Raw genomic sequence first — 17,886 nt, 5'->3', positions numbered from 1 at the left:
AAATCTTAATTAAGAACACTGCATCATTGTCCATGAACACTCTTTCTTTCTCTGTGTGTGAAGCTCTTTGTGTATTGCAGCATCTACCTGGTCCAGACAGACAGAGCCCTCAAAGAGTGTGTCTGGCAGATCTCTTGATTATTAACAGCTAGCAAATGGCAAACTCTTACTCTTCTTTTGTCTCAGCACTGAAACTCAGAATAGGAGAGCATACAGCGTAACTTGGGAGTTTGCTTGGACTTTTTCTATGGCTTTTCTCACTTCATTGTTATACTGGTGAGTTTCAAAATCCAGTAGCATTGATTAGAACTGCATGATGTAACTTAGAGCTACCAGAATGTGCACAGATTATTTACCCAATAGTACATTTTTCCCTTAGGAACGATGCACTTGCCTGGGCCATGTTCTGTATGCACAAAAAAGCGCACTAATGGATGTGACGACTGCAATGTTAATCTCCCTAAACTCAGAAAATTTAGAGTGAAAGCTCCCAGAGCAACCTTGCCTCTGCCCCTTGCTTATGATAAGGTCTCTTACTGATCCCTTGGCTTTCCAAGGCAGTCAGTACAGAGAGAAGACAGGGAGAACAGGGAGAATGGCATGAGGTTTTTTCTCTGTAGCTGTATTCCAGTAGCATTTGTTTGTTGAGCACCGCTTGTATGTTTGATGTGGTTTGAAACCCATCCAGAAAACCTCTCTAAGTAGTGGACATACAACTGATTTATAGGTGTACTGGTAGCAGCACAAATAGTGTAAGGTAAGGAAGAGGTATGCACGCACACACGCTTTTGCCAGAGTTGTCTCTTTTGCTTCCAGATGAGAATGAGTCAGGCTGTCCTCTCAGATTCACTGTCATGTCACTGACATTGGTGGCTTCTGTGGACTCACACCTGCATGGTAGGAGCATGTGTCCTAGGAAAGGCAGGAGATGCTGCTATTTACTTTGAATTAGAAACAACTATGGAGTCTCTTGTTGTCTATACAAATCATCACTGTAGAGACCCATATAAAAACCTACACATGCAGTGATTTTATTTTTTCATCCTTAGAAAGAATTCCTCCAGTCTGACAGAAGAGTTCATGCTGAGGCCAGTAGTTCATGCAAGGCACAAAAGCTGCATATGCCTTTGTATTCTCATATATAAAAAACAGTTCTGAGAGTGAAACCCATGTAATCCAATAATCCCTCAGACTACAGCTGCTGTTTCAGCCATCATTAATATTCTCAAAACCAACACTTACTTCCCTAAGACATTAGAACCTGAATATTCCAGATTAAATAAAGTGGGATAGAAAGATGATTAGGGGACTGGAAGATCCCTCTTATGTGGAAAGGTTGAGGGAGCTGGGCCTGTTCAGCCTTGGGAAGAGATGGCTGAGAGGGAATCTTATAAAGGTATATCAGAACAGCAGAGTGTCCTTGTGGTCAAGAAGGGCAATGGGGTCTGAGGATGCATTAGGAAGAGCATTGCCAGCAGGTCAAGGGAGGTGATCCTGCCCCTCTGTCAGCCCTGCTGAGGCACACCTGCAGTGCTGTGTCCAGTTCTGGGCTCCTCAGTCCGGAAGGGATATGGAGCTCCTGGAGCCAGGGCAGCAGAATGACAAAGATGATTAAGGGACTGGAGCATCCCTCTTAGGAAGGCTGAGGGAGCTGGGCCCGTTCAGCCTCCAGGAGAAATGACTGAGAGGGGATCTCACCAATGTCTGTCAGTATCTGAAGGGAGGTGCCAGGGGGATGGAGCCAGGCTCTGCCCAGTGGTGCTGAGCCATGGGACAAGAGACAACAGGCAGAAACCGATGCACAGGAAGCTCCACCTGAACATGAGGAACAACTTCTTTACTGTGCAGCTGACCAAGCTCTGGAACCAGAGATGCTGTGGTGTCTCCCTCACTGGAGATACTCCAGACCATCTGGACACAATCCTATGCCATGGGCTCTGGGATGACCCTGCTTGAGCAGGGAGGATGGAGCAGATGACCCATTGTGGCCCCTTCCAACCCACCCAGTCTGTGATTCTGTGAAATTGCTGATTCTTCACTGCTTGGTATCGGGTCAGTGCCTTTCTATCTAGGCAGAATACAAGGGAGGAATTGACTCCAGTCTGATTTGATGCCATTCTATACCAAAATGCAAATATGCAATAATTAAAACTGTCCCCTAGTCTTCCTGCTACAGCTCAGTCACAGATTGCAAGAATAGTATCTTTTTTTTAATCCTTTTTCTTTTTTTTTCTTTTTTTTACTGGTCATTTACACAATTGGCTGTCTACAGTTAGAAATGTGTAGTCCAGTGTCTGGAAGAATTTTTAAGAAAATAAAGATATTTTAATATGGTAAAAACCTTGTTATTCCAAAACCAAATGGTTTCAAACATGTCGGCTCTGCCACTTCTCTTTCAGGACTATGTACGTGTCAAGTTTGATGTTTTAAAACAAAGCTGTGTTATAATTATACAAGCATGTTTGAGAAAAAAAGGCTTATGGAAAACTTAACAGCTGGAAACTGTTTTTTACATACTTGGATGACTCAAAAGCAGCTGAATGGGTTTTTGCAAAACTTTACCAAAAATGACATTTCTGGATTGAGACAAGGCATGAGAAATAGCAGCTGAAAAGGTAACAGTTTCACAAAGGTATGAGCAAATATAGACAGAGATTATTTAATTCATCAACTTCCACTGTACAGTCGCTAATGTAATGCTATAAAAATAAAAGGATTCATATTTATATAGTTTTTCAAGGATTTCAAAGATCTATACTAGACTTTAAGGAATTAAGCTTTGTAGCTGAGCACTAATCAAATATTAATATTTATATTTCATTGGAATATCTCATATTCAAACAGGAAAACAAAGAAATAGAGAAAGGTGGAGGGTTTGCCAGAGTCTGCACAGAAAGAGAAGACCACATTTAGCACCCGTGCCTTTGGATTGCTCAGCTTGGCAGTGTGGGAGCGCGCTTGGCACCAGGGAGCTCCTGGCTTCTCTCTCCCTCTGACTCCCGCTTCAGGCACGCCCAGCTTGTGGGTGAACAGCCTCTCTCACACACATGGGCTGGGCTCAGGTACCCAGCTCCCTTCTCTCTGTCCCCACACTTCATTCCCAAAGGCAGAGTCTGCCAAATTCTGGCTGCTGTGAAACTTGACTGCATTCAAGTATCACCCCCATTTCAAGTGTGCATACCCTCCTCCTTCTCCCCCTGTTCTCGAGGACTGTCAAGGTGAGAGACCAGTCACCAGAAACCTCTTCTGGGGTCTTTTTCAGTGCATGGTTCAGTCTATAACTCTCTAACAAAAACTTTACTGTTTGAAACCTCAGTCACTGAATAAATATGATTTTACTGCTGCTTAGTTTGGAAGTTGAACTGTATTGGAGGAAACTGCTCTACTTTCATACTGAATTTTTTTTCAGGGTGGTGTGTGTGAGAAATAACACAAATAGGAGTGTTTCTGGATGGTCACACTGAGCAGTCAGCAAGAAGAAAAGTACGGTATGGTGAAGGGAAATCTGTAGTAAAAGCAATATAAGCTTGTGGTTTGCTAACGGGTGCAAGAACATGAATTTTTCCCTTTAACCCCAGCTGTAAAACTCCCTGCCCATGGTGGGGAAATCACTTGATGCCCTGTTGTTGCACCTCATTTCATCTTCATGGTGTGAACCATGACCCAGCTCACCAGAATACCACTCCTCTTGAAGTTTGGATATTAGCAGAGGTTTTGTAGAGATACTTTTCTAACTTTTTCAACAAGCCCACTTCTTGTCATTGTCTTACTTTCCCAATTAAACAGGCTTTTTATGGCTTTCACTTTTTTAACTTGGCAAAGTCACCAGTTCTGGGAGTGAATATTCACTGCTGCCTTGTGCATTATGCAGATTTCCAGTAGCACCCTCAGATTAAGACTTTGGTTTTGATATTTTCAGAAGGACATAATTTCATTTTCTTACCACAGTTGATCTGAGCTTCTTGAGAAATGGTAATCATGAGGCATTGCCATCTTTGCAGGCACATTTGCAGTAGCCCTGGATTTGGTTAGATTTAATCTCTGTACTTAAACTATTAATTTACATGAGAAAAAACTTGATTTAGCCAGGAAGGAGCACCTAATTCCACAGATTTCCCTTGGCAAAACCAGTTGTCATCAGTCTTTTCTCAGCTTTTCAAAAGTTTTGGCCTAAAAGTGTGCCCTATATATTGACCATTTTGCTCTCGAAGGGCCTCAGTTTTGTTTTCCCTTTATCATTTCCACTTTGAGCTGTCTGGTGTTGCAGTGGTTCTCACAAGAAGCTGTCCCTGTATTACTGCCAAAACCAGAATCACAGCCTAAGCCAGCCTTTAATTGGTCATTAAAAGGAAATGACACTCTTCTCATTTTGCTAGCAGTATCACTTCTTCAGCTCCACAAATACATTATCTGATCCAAAACTTCTCCACTATTGTGTTTAAGTGTTTTGTGAGTCTTATACCTAAAACAATTCAAAGGCTGAGCAGTGTTGTTATCTGTATCTCTTCTTCTTGTATGTGAATATCCTAAGCACCAGGAAGTGGCAGGTTCATGGATCTTTTTGTTAGAACTCATCAGTTCTTGCTTTCTGAGTCATCTTTTAGATTATATGAATTTTAAATATTTGTTGGCTAGAGGATGATATGTTAAAATGATTGCATAGAGAAAAGAGGAGAAGAACTACCAAAAGGCAGAAGCCAGTGAGTTGGGTAGTGTGTGGAAGATACCCTTTCCTAGAGAAAAGGTTGCATCCTGTAATGCCCAGGTCAGTTGGATATAACAGCATTGCAGGCTGACAAATTCTCTGCTTTCCTGCTAACTATTATGAACAGAACTTACAAAAAAAAAAAAAAAACAACCAACCAACCAAAAAAAAAAAAAACCAAACCCAAAAAAAACCCCCAACAAACAGAAGATTTATTACAATTACATTTCAACTATGATTGAAGTAGGAGAAACAAATCTAGTAAACAGTGTTAGAATTTCCCATTGTAGTCCATACAAGAACTGGCATAATTTAATGGCATGGGTGCATATGGGATGCATTTAGGAAGCAGCAGACACTTCACAGAATCCTCTTTGCTCCCACTCCACTCCAACAGGTTTATGTTCTTCAGCTCAGCTGCCTTTGCAGGACTGCATCTTAAGGAGTTTGGGCTGCAAGTTTTCAGACTGAAAACTTTGCTGAAAAAAAAGGAGACAGAAAAGACAAGTAAAAGTTTCATTTCTCTTGCCTAATTGAAACAGCAAAATTAGTTTGGCTGTTTTGGTGTAAGAGCAAAGCAGAAAGCACAGTGCCTCCATTTAAAATAACATTACTATTTTACAGCCCACTTTGCACAAGGGAGCCAGGAAGGCAGGCAGGATGGGTTGTGACAGAAAGAGGCTGCAAGGAGAAGCAATGCAATCTCTTGCACATCTTAAGCAACAGGATGACCCTTTGATACTACATATATGCACAAAGTTTTGTTGAGCTGGCACAGCAAGGTTGTGCTACTTTGTTTGCACAGTCCACCTGTATGTATGTGCTGTTTGTGAATTTGTGAACCTTCCCCTCAGCCCACTTACAGTTTGCCCAGGAATTTAGCAGAGTTTTGAAATCTCACAGAGGTCTGGCTCGTCAGATGTAACATTAAATGAAATTGGTTTGTATTGCAACAGGATTGGTGGGAGGATCAAAGGCTTGGTGTAAAATAAAAGGAGGCTTCTGGTTTCTGTGTGCTGAAATGCTTCTATTTCCCTTATTTTTTTATTAGTGTATATTAAGCAATTGAATTCTCCAATAGTAAGCAAAAAACTCTACTAAAGCAGTTATTAAAGAAAGCTTCTTCAGTTACTGTGACAAGGGCTGAGTGTTACTGCTATAAAGGGTCTCAGAAACTGTGTTCTTTTAAGGCTGATCAAAATTTAGTTTTAAAATCAGAGGCATGTAACTGGACAACACAATACATCTGATAATTTTGATTTAGTCTGTAGAGCCTAGGGTCAGCTAGAAATTTGGAAGATTGTCTCTCAGGTCAGGAAGTAGTTTTCGTTTACAAATTTAAAAGCCAAATTCTGTTTTAGTGTTTCTTAAATGTCAAAACAACCCTCTGACCTTGAAAATTACTTTCTCTGTATACTTTTGGGGCTTTTAAGTAAAAACCAGGCCTTTTTCACAGTGAAATGTGGTGGCCTGTTAGTCATCAAATCTGAGAACTTAGAGAAGGGAAGGCAACATTAACTCATCTTTTCTTTTCCTTTGCCAGTGCAAGAATGGGCTTCATTCATATCAATGGCAACTGGAGGGAAAAAAGATGTGCTAACCTTTAACTGGGTTTCCAGTTTATTTCCATAATGTACACCGTGGCTTCTCCAAGGATGAGTGCTCAGTCTGCAGCCTTTCACACATAATAATAATAATTATAGGAGGGAGGACAAGTTTCTCTGCTCTCTTTCAGAACTTACCCTCCAATGCCTTGATTTTGGTTTGTCCCCACCTAAGCACTGCAGGAGGGTAAAGGCCATATTTAGTGCAGCTGGCCAATTGCACACTTCTGATCATTCCTGGCCCTTAATTATATGATTGGTTGAACTTAAATATGGCGTTTGAGCAGCCCATTTAGTTTATGTATCTCCAGTATTCTCCTTTTCTGGAAAGTAATTTTGCCACTTCTGAAATTATGATGAAAACTGAAAATCTGCCTTTCCTTCATCCCTTCTCCATCTATTTCTTCTTCTCATTCTTGCATTTCCTTTTGGAAAGGAGGTATCTGTGTGGTGTCCCTGCCTACAGCCAAGCAGAAGCAGCCTGCCCTTCTCACTGTGAGTGAGAAATTGAATGGGAGGGAGCAGCCTGAAGCCCTTCTCCCTCCCCTGAAAGTGGAGCATAACTCATCCTCATGGCTCCCAGATGCCCTGTACAAAACTGACTTCAGACCTTTTTGGTTCTTACGTGATGAACCCCAAAACTTCCTATGATGAGAGCTCTGAGCCTCTTCTGCCTCAATTATCCATAGTATCTAATATTAAGGCATTCTCCAAGACTTTCTGCCCAAGGATTTGCAGTTACTAATGACTTAGCTTTCCCTGGATTTCTGTGAAGTAGGAAGGTCATGTGTTCAGCACTTACCTGTAGGGGAAACTGAGACATAGAATGAATCTGGATTTAACAGAATACCTGAGCACATAGTTCTTTGAATTTAAGGGTCATTTCATGAGATTTTCTGAGAAGTCCTTTGAAATATCTGCTTCAAGTTGTTTGCTGAAAAGCATCTTATAAATAACTGCATGGTGTTTATAGCAATCAATTAATTAGGTACCACTGTTACGTAGAGATGGAGAAACCAAGGCACTGCAATTTTTTTAAGGTCAAGCAACCTGAGAGATTTTGCTCACAGAGTTAAGCAGCTTTCTTTTCTTAGTCTTTGTGGTTACATTCCTTCCTTTCTCCATGTAGCTGACCATTTAAAAGATTGAACAAGGCTTTTTGGAGAAGAGATTAAATTTGGAGGTGTTGGGTGTTGTGTTCCAAGGTGATGGTTATTCAGCCAGCTTACAATGTAGTATTATAAATTATTAAGTGTATTGAAAACCTTAAAAAGTAATATCTGCTCAATGATTTGCCAACTTAATGTAGAATAAACACCTACTACTGATCTGTAGTTAAATTATGTAATCTAGAACTAATCTACTGTTCAAACCAGTTTTGAAAATTGAATAGTTCTATCGCTGAAAATAATTTATTGTTCAAACCCATAGGGCTAAATCCAGTAGTGACCTAAATGATAGGAGAGAATTTCACATTAAACATCAGTGTGTGGGAAAGCAAGTTTAACAAAATAATAAATGTTGCCCTGATTCTCTGTTATTCTGGCCAGTATCACACACTTTTGTTGGTAGGGTTTTTTGGTGGTGCTGGCTTTGTCCAATTCCTCCCTCCAGCATTTGAGTTCCAGCACTTTTATGATTATTTCACAGGGAAAGTTGGTAGAGGTTTATGTTTTCTTTGCCCTGCATGCATTTACACCCATTCTGTGACCTGGCACGGGGCGAGGGCCCTGGCTGGTCCTGTGGAAGGGTTTGGCTCGGCATCCGGCAAGGGGAGCTGCCTGCCAGGGCACTCCTGGTGACCTCACTGGAATTGCTACTGATTCATCCTGATGTGAAGAGGAGCAGATCTCAAGCCAGTAGCCCTCAGTGATGAAGTGTTTGCAGCATCCCATTTCAGGAAAAATACCAAGCTCCTTTGTTGAGGAAGAAAAAAATATGTTGGGTTTTTTTTTTCTCTATCTCCAAACTCCTCCACAGAAAAACCTGGGGGAAAAAAGAACAGCAAATATTCAATGGGAAATTTTGTCTTTATTTTTTTCTTCTCAAGAAAAAAAATTCCACAGACAAATCAAAACAAGATGGAGCCCTGGAGCCCCACCTGCTGACTTGAGGGAACAGAGAGAGGGAAGGGAAGATGCCTGGTCATGTGCCAAGCATTCAGCACTGGGCTTGTAGCACTGTGATGTGGCACTTGAAGCTCTAGGGGCCTGGAGCCAGCGATACAAATGCAACAAGAACTCTTATGAAAACGAGCCTCTTAACAGCGTGTGGAGCTGGTCTGTGATGGCCTCAGGAAATCCCCCTGGCTAGACAGGGCCTTTTTATCCACTACATTGCTCTGACTCAAAGAGAAATCTCACGTAGCTTCCTCCACCAGAAACTGAGCATACACATAGTCTGCAGCGTGGGGCTTTGGAATTTCCTTATTTTCAGGTAGTCATTCCCCTCCTCCTGCTCTGAAGAAATCTGCCCTACCTTTCTTTGTTGTCTCATTGCACGTAGAGTCCGGTGCTGCAAGCCCATGGCACGTCCTCAGCCACAGGGCTTTGTGCTGTCCTTCTTTTGTGGTCACACCCTCAGCTGATGGACACTGGCCTGGGGCCACTGGTTGGAGTTGGGATTTTCACTCCTTCTACATTTGGCCCTTTAAAGCCCTGAGAACCACTTTTAATAGCATCACAACTGGCAACACTTGTTTTCAGGCTCAGGACCATCTACGAGCAAATGCTTGCGTATTAATTACAACAAAGAGCAAATCTACTTGACATTTGATTTTGTTTTTCTTGTTTCCTTGCAAGCTTGAAAATGAGCTGCTTTTGCCAAAGGAAAAAAAAAATCAAAATGCATTTCACGCCTTTTTTTTTTTTCACTTGAAATAGGCCCCTTGAAAAAACTGGCATGTTAAACACCAGCAAGAAAATTATTATTTGGACATATGGCTCCTCTTCCTGAACTTTGCAGAGAGGTTAGATAACGCTCTTTCACATCTTAAAAGACTAGACTGCTGCTACATTACTAACATATTCTTATGTAATAATCTGGCACTGATGATACTTTATCCAGTCCCAGTAATGTAAGACTCATTTATGGTTTGGTCAGTTATGAGGGATTTTGTTTTTTCACAGATTGTCTTCTAATTTGTTTGTTTTTTCATTACACTGTCCAGAAGCAGAATATAACATAGCATAGCATAGCATAGCAAGAATAGAATAGATTAGAATAGAATAGAATAGAATAGAATAGAATAGAATAGAATAGAATAGAATCATGAACAGAAACATATTGTGGCTCTGTCTTTCAGGAGGGCATAGCATTGCATAGATTGCTTCTATTAAACACTGAATGATTAATACAAAAGTAAAACTAAATTTTTAAATCTAGCTCTTAGATTAGGACAAACTCATCTGAACCCATCCATTTACTTTTAAGATAAGGCTGTATCTTAAGTGAAAAATCGGTAAGAATTAAAATAAAGTTGTCAAATCATCTAAGATAGTGAAATATCACAGAAAGATTGTCATTGCTCTTGACCCAACAGATGTTGGCAGTGAGGTAAGGTCTGGAGATACTTGCAGAATGCAGAGTTATATAGATGAGCTGGCCAGAAGACAGTGAAAATATTTGCAGTTTTGGAGTATGAGAATGAAACCTTATGAAACTTTTCCATAAAGAAACTAGCTTTTAAAAGACTAAGACTAGGACCCCGCCAGTGGGTGAGGGACCATGTCAGCCTCTTAACTTTGAATTAGTTTCTGTCCTCAATCCAAGAAACTTCCCTGATAATATTTGCCTTGAAAATTATGTTTATCACAATTTGTTTCATGTTCAATGACAGAGCTCTGCCATGGAAAATTGTGGATTCACAGAATCCTGGAATAATAAAAATCAGAAAGAACTTTCTTAAGTCGTCTGGGACCAACCCTGGCCCTGCTCTAAGCAGAGCCTGTGAGGATGAGGTTACTTTTTTAACCAGCTTGTTCATCTATGCATCTATGTATACATCTTTATACCAATTTTAGAAGTACTTATGTACTACTGTCCATTTTTTCAATAACTCTTTCTGAAACTTGAGATTTTTAGAATAACTTAGAATAATTTTAGTTTCTCTCACTGATAAGCAGGAACTCTTGTTCAGAAACTGGCCTGCACAGAAATGAATGTGCAGATGTGCAGCCACTGTACCTGACTCTTGATGAGCCTGGTCCCTTCCTTTCATTGCAAGACAACTATTTTTTAGTGACAACCAGTTGTAGGGGCTTAAATATCTCACCTAAGTGATAAAATAATGCTGTTACCAAGGACCACCATTGACTATTCTTAGACTGAATCCTTTTCCTGCTCAGAGGGGGGACCCCACATCTGCTACCCTGAGTTAATTGCTGCTGTTTGTTGCACATGGGATGTTCTACTAGAAGGAGCAGTGGTCTAATCTGATGTGGCAGCTCCTACATTTTTATCTTGTAAGTGCTTTACTTACATGAATTAATTCTGAAAACACTCTTGTGACGTTAGTCATTGTTATGATTCCCATTTTAGAGACCCTGAGTCTAATTCTTAATTATACTAATTCTTCCTTATGCTAGTGAGGTTCCGGATCTGTGAAAGGGTCTCCCAACTGAGGGAGATGGATTGCAGAAATGTCAATGGCAAAATGAGAGTTCATTGCCCTCTAGCAATTCTCTGTTTCTCTGAGGTTGGAGAGAAATATTGGAAGACAAGTATAAAAGTGGTTCTGTTGATTTGTACTAAGGGGTACACAGGAGCTGCATAGCTCAAGCCTGTGAGATGTGTTGTATTAGACAAAATTAAATTATGGAGATTGTTGACATTTCTTTCAGTCATCAAAAGAAAGGGAAAGCCACCTCTGCTGGCCCTTCTTTTCCTTTAATCAGGATACATTACCAGAGAATTGACATCCTACCTCTCCCCCAAAAAACTCAAAACCAAAACAATAACCCCAGAAGAAGAGGCAGTGAGCTTGAGGCAGGGAGAAAGAGACTCAGGTTTTCCCAGGAATGAATAGAAAGCCATTTTAAAAGTATTCATTATGTGCTGTAACTAGAAGAAAGACCTTCTGTCTTTCTGTATGATAAAACTACCAGTGAGATGTATTGCAAGATAATTAGGAGCAAACAGGCAGGAAAAATGAGTGATGTGCTACTCTTCATTTCCTGAGCCGGTCGTGTTCCAGTCACTGTGCAAGCTGCAGCTCTGTCTGTGGAGAGACTGGAGATGGAAATCAACCCTATGTGTGTCCTCTTCCCTCATGGCTTCACCCATGTGAAGAATGTGATGGGCAGTTATTTCTGCTGCAGAAAAGAGTCAGAACTCTACACCCTCCTCTGGGTTTTTGTCTTCCCACTCTATTTATATCCAAGTCTGAGAGATGAAGTGGTATGTGCAGATAGAGACCCTTCTGCAGCTGTCCCTGAGACAAAACTAATGGTTGGACAGAGAAAAAAAAAAGGCCTCAGTGGGGATATTCTTGTGGCAATCTCATGTTTTTGGCATGCTGTGGCTGTACAGCTCCCCACATTGCAAGCAGTGTTGTTGTTCTTACAAAGGTTTTGTCTAGAATGAGGAATAATAAAATAATTGCAATTTTTCCTCACTGTTGAGCCCATGGAAAAGCCTCCTGAAACAAGGCATCTTTAGATAAGAAAGGCTGGAAGCAGAGGCACAATACCTGTCACCTCCAAATGCAGGAAATAAGATTTGTGACTATGTGACAGCACCAAAGTTAGCAAGAGGGATATGCAGCATGTTTCCCGTCAGCGTTTAGAACAGAAGTGGGGCAGGCGTCCGCTTTAAAGTTCTTCAAATCAGAATTATAATTGTCTACCCATGAAGGTATGAGAGAAAATTAAACCTCCTGACATCCTGAGATACTTATGCTTCTTTCAAAAATCACAGAATAAAATATAATAGAACAGAGCAGAATAGGCTGAATATAACACAAGATGCTGCTTTGATAATTTTAATTTTGGAGCAGAGATGCGATTGGTAACAATAGTATGGATCATGATAGAGGGTAAAGAGTTAATGTTTTCAAGCGTTTAAAAATCTTTGTGAGCCTTCACAATAAACTTCCTCATAAATGTACAGAAGACGTTACCTGCAAAAATCATATCCTCATTGATCTGCTTTTTAACCAGTGATCAGATTTCCTTAATTTTTTGTAAAATCACACTTTCAAAATGTTACTTTTTGACCCAGTGCAAAAAGTATGCATTTCTCCCTCTGAGGAGGGAGAAGAGTCCTGCTCTTCTCATGTCTTCTCAACCAGATGTTTTATGGAGTTCCCCTAGGTTGCACTGTTGCTTTTCCAGTGAAGGCAAGGGGATTGCACTGGTGCCCAGGAGGGTATGGCTCACTTTTCAGCACATCTTACTGCAGTGGTAGTGCACCAAAACAAAAGAAGAAGCATGTCTCTCATAGACCAGTTTGCAGTATTTTCTCCTTTTTTAAAAAGAGAAGCTCTTCCACAAATTAGGCCATTATATTTGGATTGTCTGAGAGAGTAAAAATATGGAGACCCTCTAATGTTTCCCTTTACATTTCCCTGTTGTCAACAAATCTCTGTAAGGAATTGCCTTGGGAACTGAGAGCTGTACATTGTAGGTAAAAGGTGCTTTAGGAACCAATCCTGGACATTCCATATAGTTGGGGCAGGAGGAGGGTGGGGAGAAGTGAGGGGTGGGGAGGGCTGATTCTGGTAATCAGTGCAGGAAGGAACAAGCCTGTTTGTTTTGCCCAGAAAATTAAATGCCATATATGACAGAAATGACCCAGATGCAAGGCATGGTGCCTTTCTCCCTTTAGCATGCACAGGTACCTACTGAGCACAGTGGTGCAAGTTAGGAAGGATGCTTTCCCAAAAGATAAGTAAGGAGTTGATTTCTGTAACAAGTGGACTTCCCAGTCACTTTCTCTAATTTCTTACATACTGAATAATAACTGTGTATTCACCCTCTCCAACATGCTGTGCTGGTTTACATCTCTGAACAAAAAGCACAGACTCACAGCTGTTTATGAAGACAAGCCAATAAATCTAGAGGAATATATTTATACAACTCATCCTGAGATTACATAGTTAAATTCCATTTTTTTCAAATAGACAGAGCTCCTTAATAGACAAGAGCTCCTTCTCTGCAAAGGAACCAAGTTCCTCTCTGTGCCACTCAGATCTCTTGATTTGCCATTAATGTCAGCTCTTGTCAGCTGTACTGAGTGCTACAAGTTGCATTGTAGAATACTTTATATACATTAAAGCAGTAAGTACTCTGCCGTTTCCCTGTCCTGCTTTTGGCTGCCCTTAAGTAATACATGTATAAGTCAGAAAGTGAGGAGCAGTTCTGGAAGCTTTTCCTTTCATAAATCCTGCCATTTGCCAATGGCAAATCCAGGTACAGTTCTCATAAAGATCTCTCCCAATTCTGTAGCAACATACGGAAAGGTTGCCATACATATGAGTCTGAAAACTTGTTGCAGCACTGATTGCCTTTTCCACAGCAAACAGCAAACTTTTTTCAACTGATCAGACAGACTAAGCTTTCAGTTGTTGATCCTTTGGCTAAATCTCCCTGGTACATGGAATAATTTATATGAAAGAAGAGCAAGCAAGAGGGTACCATGCAAAGCTAGAAATCATCATCATGTATCTGAGTTAAATTTGTGATAATAATCTCAGGAGGGGAAGGTGATGTACATTTTCTGGAGCTCCTCCTGGTCTTTGCATTTATTTAGACTACAAATCAGCTCTTGGATGATATTCATGTAGATAGCAGGAGGTCCTTTACTTCTGTAGCTTCCAGTAGAAGGGGACCAGCTAAGAGCAGGACTTAACAGTAGTGTTTTCTACATTAGGTGCTATAGGAGATTTGAGGATCTCCGCATCAGGAACACATGCTAATAAAATATGTGCCACATAGTAAAAACTCACCTGGGTGAAATGCTGCTCCTTCTGATATCAATGGAAATTTCCTTTTGACCAGGGGTTGCTATGGCAGCAAGCAGTGGAAATGAGAACAAGGACATTTTGATATGTCTACACTGTGGATTGCAAATTATGATACCCGAGTTAGTTTTAAACAGTCTTGCAAGGAGTGGTCTAGTTAAGGCAGCCTGAAACACCACGTGGCCTAATTTACCATGCTAAGCAGTTTGCTTTCCTCTGTGCTCAGGGTATATTCATGCCTGGGGTAGAGCAGAGGGGAAGAGTTATTTGAGGAAATGCTTCTTTTAGGGCAATGGGATAAAGAACAGACTGTGACAAGGAGTAGTCTGGGGAGGGAGAAATAACATGAGAGAAAGTAAGCTACAAAGCAAGAGGAGCAGCAGTCCGTGGAGTCAACTGAATGGAAGCAAATCCAACAGCAGCAGCAGATGTGCGGGTTTGGGGAGCCAGGGTCCAAAGAGTCTCTTCCCGTGGCAGTGTACTTTGCTCTCCTCCTTGAGGGTCAGATTGGGGCTCCTGTTTCTCAGAACTTTCCTCGTCAGGAAGACACTGTCAAGTCACTGAATGAAGGGTCCTCACAGTCTCCCAGTGGCTGATGCCCTCGTCAGCGCCGTTTCAGTGGAGCTGCTGCTGGCGCTGCCGGCCGGAGTGGTGGAGTCCTGTATTACAGCTCCACAGGTGCCAGCCCGCCCAGCCTCCGCAGCAGCCTGCAACAGCTTCTAGGTTGACTTTTAAAGAAAACGCTGAGAAATTATACTGAAAATGCATTACTGTAATGCTAATGTTACTAAGTCAAACACTTAAAAGTTAGGAAATGCCACAGCTAATGTTGTCTGTGCAACCTTAGGGAGGGCCCCGTGTACCATTACCATAGCTTGTAATTACATGACAGCACTGTTTCTTCAGTGAATCCCTGCATAAGGTGGTCAGGTCCTCTGCATATTTTATTAGAAATGTAGCCCAGAGCTTTTTTTCACTCTGTTGGATTATTACTTTGGTACTGACCCAGGGAAGAGGCTTGTCTGTGTCACTGTGCTCTACAAAATCTCATCTGAAAAGGAGTCAAGGCTTTTGATGGTGCTGTATTTCTCTGAAATCTCCTTTTCTGTTCCTTGGGACATCTACCTTCCTTAATATTTGTGAAAAATGCATATTTTGGGGAGGCTGAGGGGAGAACTCCTGCACAACCTCATTAAGCCCAATGTCCCAATTGTTTCTGCAATGCATCCCTCTTCTATTGACTGTTTGGGTCTTCTGTAAACTGTGCTGAGTCAATGGGCCCCAATGGGGCTGGTAGGCAGATGGGACGCAGCCAGCCAGCATGTAACATTTAAAAAGGTGAAAAAGGGCAGGAGCCCACCTTTTCCCATAGCAGAAGTTGATAGAAGGAATGAATAATAGTGACATCTCCCATCAGCTCTCCATTAAAAGCAAAACACATAAACGCTGGTGCCAGATTTGCCTGGAGACCTATGTCAAAAAATGATGAAATTAATATAGAGACATTGATAGAACTTCTGTCTTTTGTTTCTTCCTTCCTTAAGCATTTATACCTAAAATACAGAGTGAGGGGAGAATCCCAGCACTCCCTCTGAAAGGACAGCAGTCAGCTGCATTGTGAGTCCTTTCTCTACTTTCTTCCCATGCTTTTGAGTGGCACTGGCAGGTTAGTCATGCCCATTTAAAAGTTTATATACAGCAGATGTTCACGGAGCTGATCAGGAATTATGGATTTGCTGTTGTAGGTGCAGCCCTGTGTGAAATACAGAAAATGTATTTGGAACACAGAGAATATACCTGCCTTGCACAATAAATTCAAACACCTCCCTTGGTGCTATTTTCTCAGGAGGGGACAACTGAGTCCCTGATGAGGGAACATTCAGTGCCCTGAAACCCAAAGCTGTTCCCTTCCATCTGACAAGGGAAAGTTCTGGCAGGGCAGGGGTGTGATGTCCATGGGCTGAACATGCTGACATCTCCCTCCCAGAGCAGGGTGTTATCTGCTGCCTTCCTTCTCAGAGGGAGAGGCCGACTGGCCCACACCTTTTAAGAAGCAGACTTTGCACAAGTGTCATAAATCTCTGCCTTGCCTGCTGCACAGTGCTGCCACTGCGCTGGGTTTCACCAGGAACCATCCATTTGAACTGTACTTCATTTTGCAGCCCAGGGTAGAAGAAATAGATTACTTTGCCACCTATTTGGGGGGATAATTTCTCCACCCCCTTGGTGCCTGAGACTTGTCTTACCCCAATACCTAGCATTGCTTTTTCACAACATCTCCGTCTGTACCCTCTTGGTGCTCGATTTGTCTGTGTTTGTGCAGACAGGCATGGCAAGGATGTGCTCCCGGAGCTTGTGCAGTTCCAGAATCATAACATTCCGGTGATCCATCAGGAAAATTTGACTGAAGGGCAGCATGGTCTTGCCTCAAGCGAGCCAAGGTAGCAGGCAAACCTGCACTCCGTTCCCCACCTCGCAGGACAGGTAGTCTTTGAAGACTGTGAGACGGTGCAGGTGTTTATTTCAGCAAAAGCTGCAGTGATGTGTAAAAAAAGAGAGGGAAGGGATCTCCCAGCTTTTTGGAGATGGCCTCTGTATAATGCCATTTGAATCTTACTTTTTGTTTGGTGCTAAGTTTTAATAGTTATCCTTTGAGGATTTTCCCTGCGAGCTTATCTGAATACACCAACAGTCTTTTTTGTAATATTCACATTTCCCCTTTGGTTCAGCCGAGCCCACTGACAGATCATTCAAATTCAATTGTTTTATGTCTAAGCCGAACAGCTAATTAAAGTAGGGATGATTAACCTGACTGGCAGTGTCGCTCTCTCTCCCTCGCTCTCTCGCTCCCTCCCTCCCTCCCTCCCTCCCTCCTGTTCCAATCAGTCTTTTTCTCACACTCTCCCTCTCTCTCCCTCTCTCTCTCTCTGTCTTTTGCTCTACTGTGTGTGTGTGTGTGTGTTTTTTTTTTTCCTCTCTCCTAAACGTGGTCTGCTTGCTGATGGCAGAATGGCACTCGGAGATTTGTGCATTGTGTCTGGTTTCCTACGGGCAGGCTGACCCAGTGCCTCTAGGGACTTATCAATAGACCACTCAGAAGAGACAGAGACAGGAGAAAGGAGGAGGGGTGGGGGGGGGAGAGAAAGAGAGAGGGAGAAAGAGAGAGAGAGAGAGAGAGGGAGAGAGAGAGAGAATCAATATCAAGAATAGAAGGAGCTCCGAAGCCATTTTTTTTTTTTTAAAGAAGTATCAGGACTTGGGAAGAGGGTGACAAAGAAGGTTTTTCAAAGAGGCAGTGGAGGAGGTTCTAATAAATTTGGAAGGAAACAGTTCCCTGTCTTGGGAAAAAAGGAGAACTCCTGGCTGATTAGCATTCACACCAGGTATGAGATGTTCCCTACCCCTTATCACTGTCGCAACCGAGATGGAAAAAGCGCTTTACCCCCCCCCTCCTTTTTTTTTTTTGGTTGTTTGTTTTTTTTTTCTTCCCTTCTTTCCCCCCACCCCCTCAGCCGTCTCTGCTCTTTAAGTAGATGGAGCGAGCGTTTATTTTGGTTCGGTGGTTGGTGGTGGCAGGGGGAGTGCGAGCTGTGGGCATTTGTGTGCTGGGAGCAGGA

At 42.0% G+C, this 17,886-nt stretch overlaps 2 protein-coding genes across 5 annotated transcripts in view; both read left to right on the top strand.

Moving 5' to 3' along the window:
• Positions 1-4,858, top strand: part of LOC102073008 (uncharacterized) — a 370,008-nt gene extending 365,150 nt beyond the window's left edge. For both annotated transcript variants that reach the window (XR_012578937.1, XR_012578936.1), the window contains exon 8: positions 3,410-4,858. The gene's annotated coding sequence lies outside the window, so the exon portion shown is untranslated. The remainder of the gene's footprint in view (positions 1-3,409) is intronic.
• Positions 4,859-13,021: 8,163 nt separating this feature from the next.
• Positions 13,022-17,886, top strand: part of ZBTB20 (zinc finger and BTB domain containing 20) — a 121,427-nt gene continuing 116,562 nt past the window's right edge. For all 3 annotated transcript variants that reach the window (XM_074534747.1, XM_074534749.1, XM_074534748.1), the window contains exon 1: positions 13,022-17,652. The gene's annotated coding sequence lies outside the window, so the exon portion shown is untranslated. The remainder of the gene's footprint in view (positions 17,653-17,886) is intronic.

The sequence above is a fragment of the Zonotrichia albicollis genome, chromosome 2 (genome assembly GCF_047830755.1).
Source record: "Zonotrichia albicollis isolate bZonAlb1 chromosome 2, bZonAlb1.hap1, whole genome shotgun sequence".
Lineage (NCBI taxonomy): Eukaryota > Metazoa > Chordata > Aves > Passeriformes > Passerellidae > Zonotrichia > Zonotrichia albicollis.
This window is presented reverse-complemented; position numbering and strand designations above follow the sequence as displayed.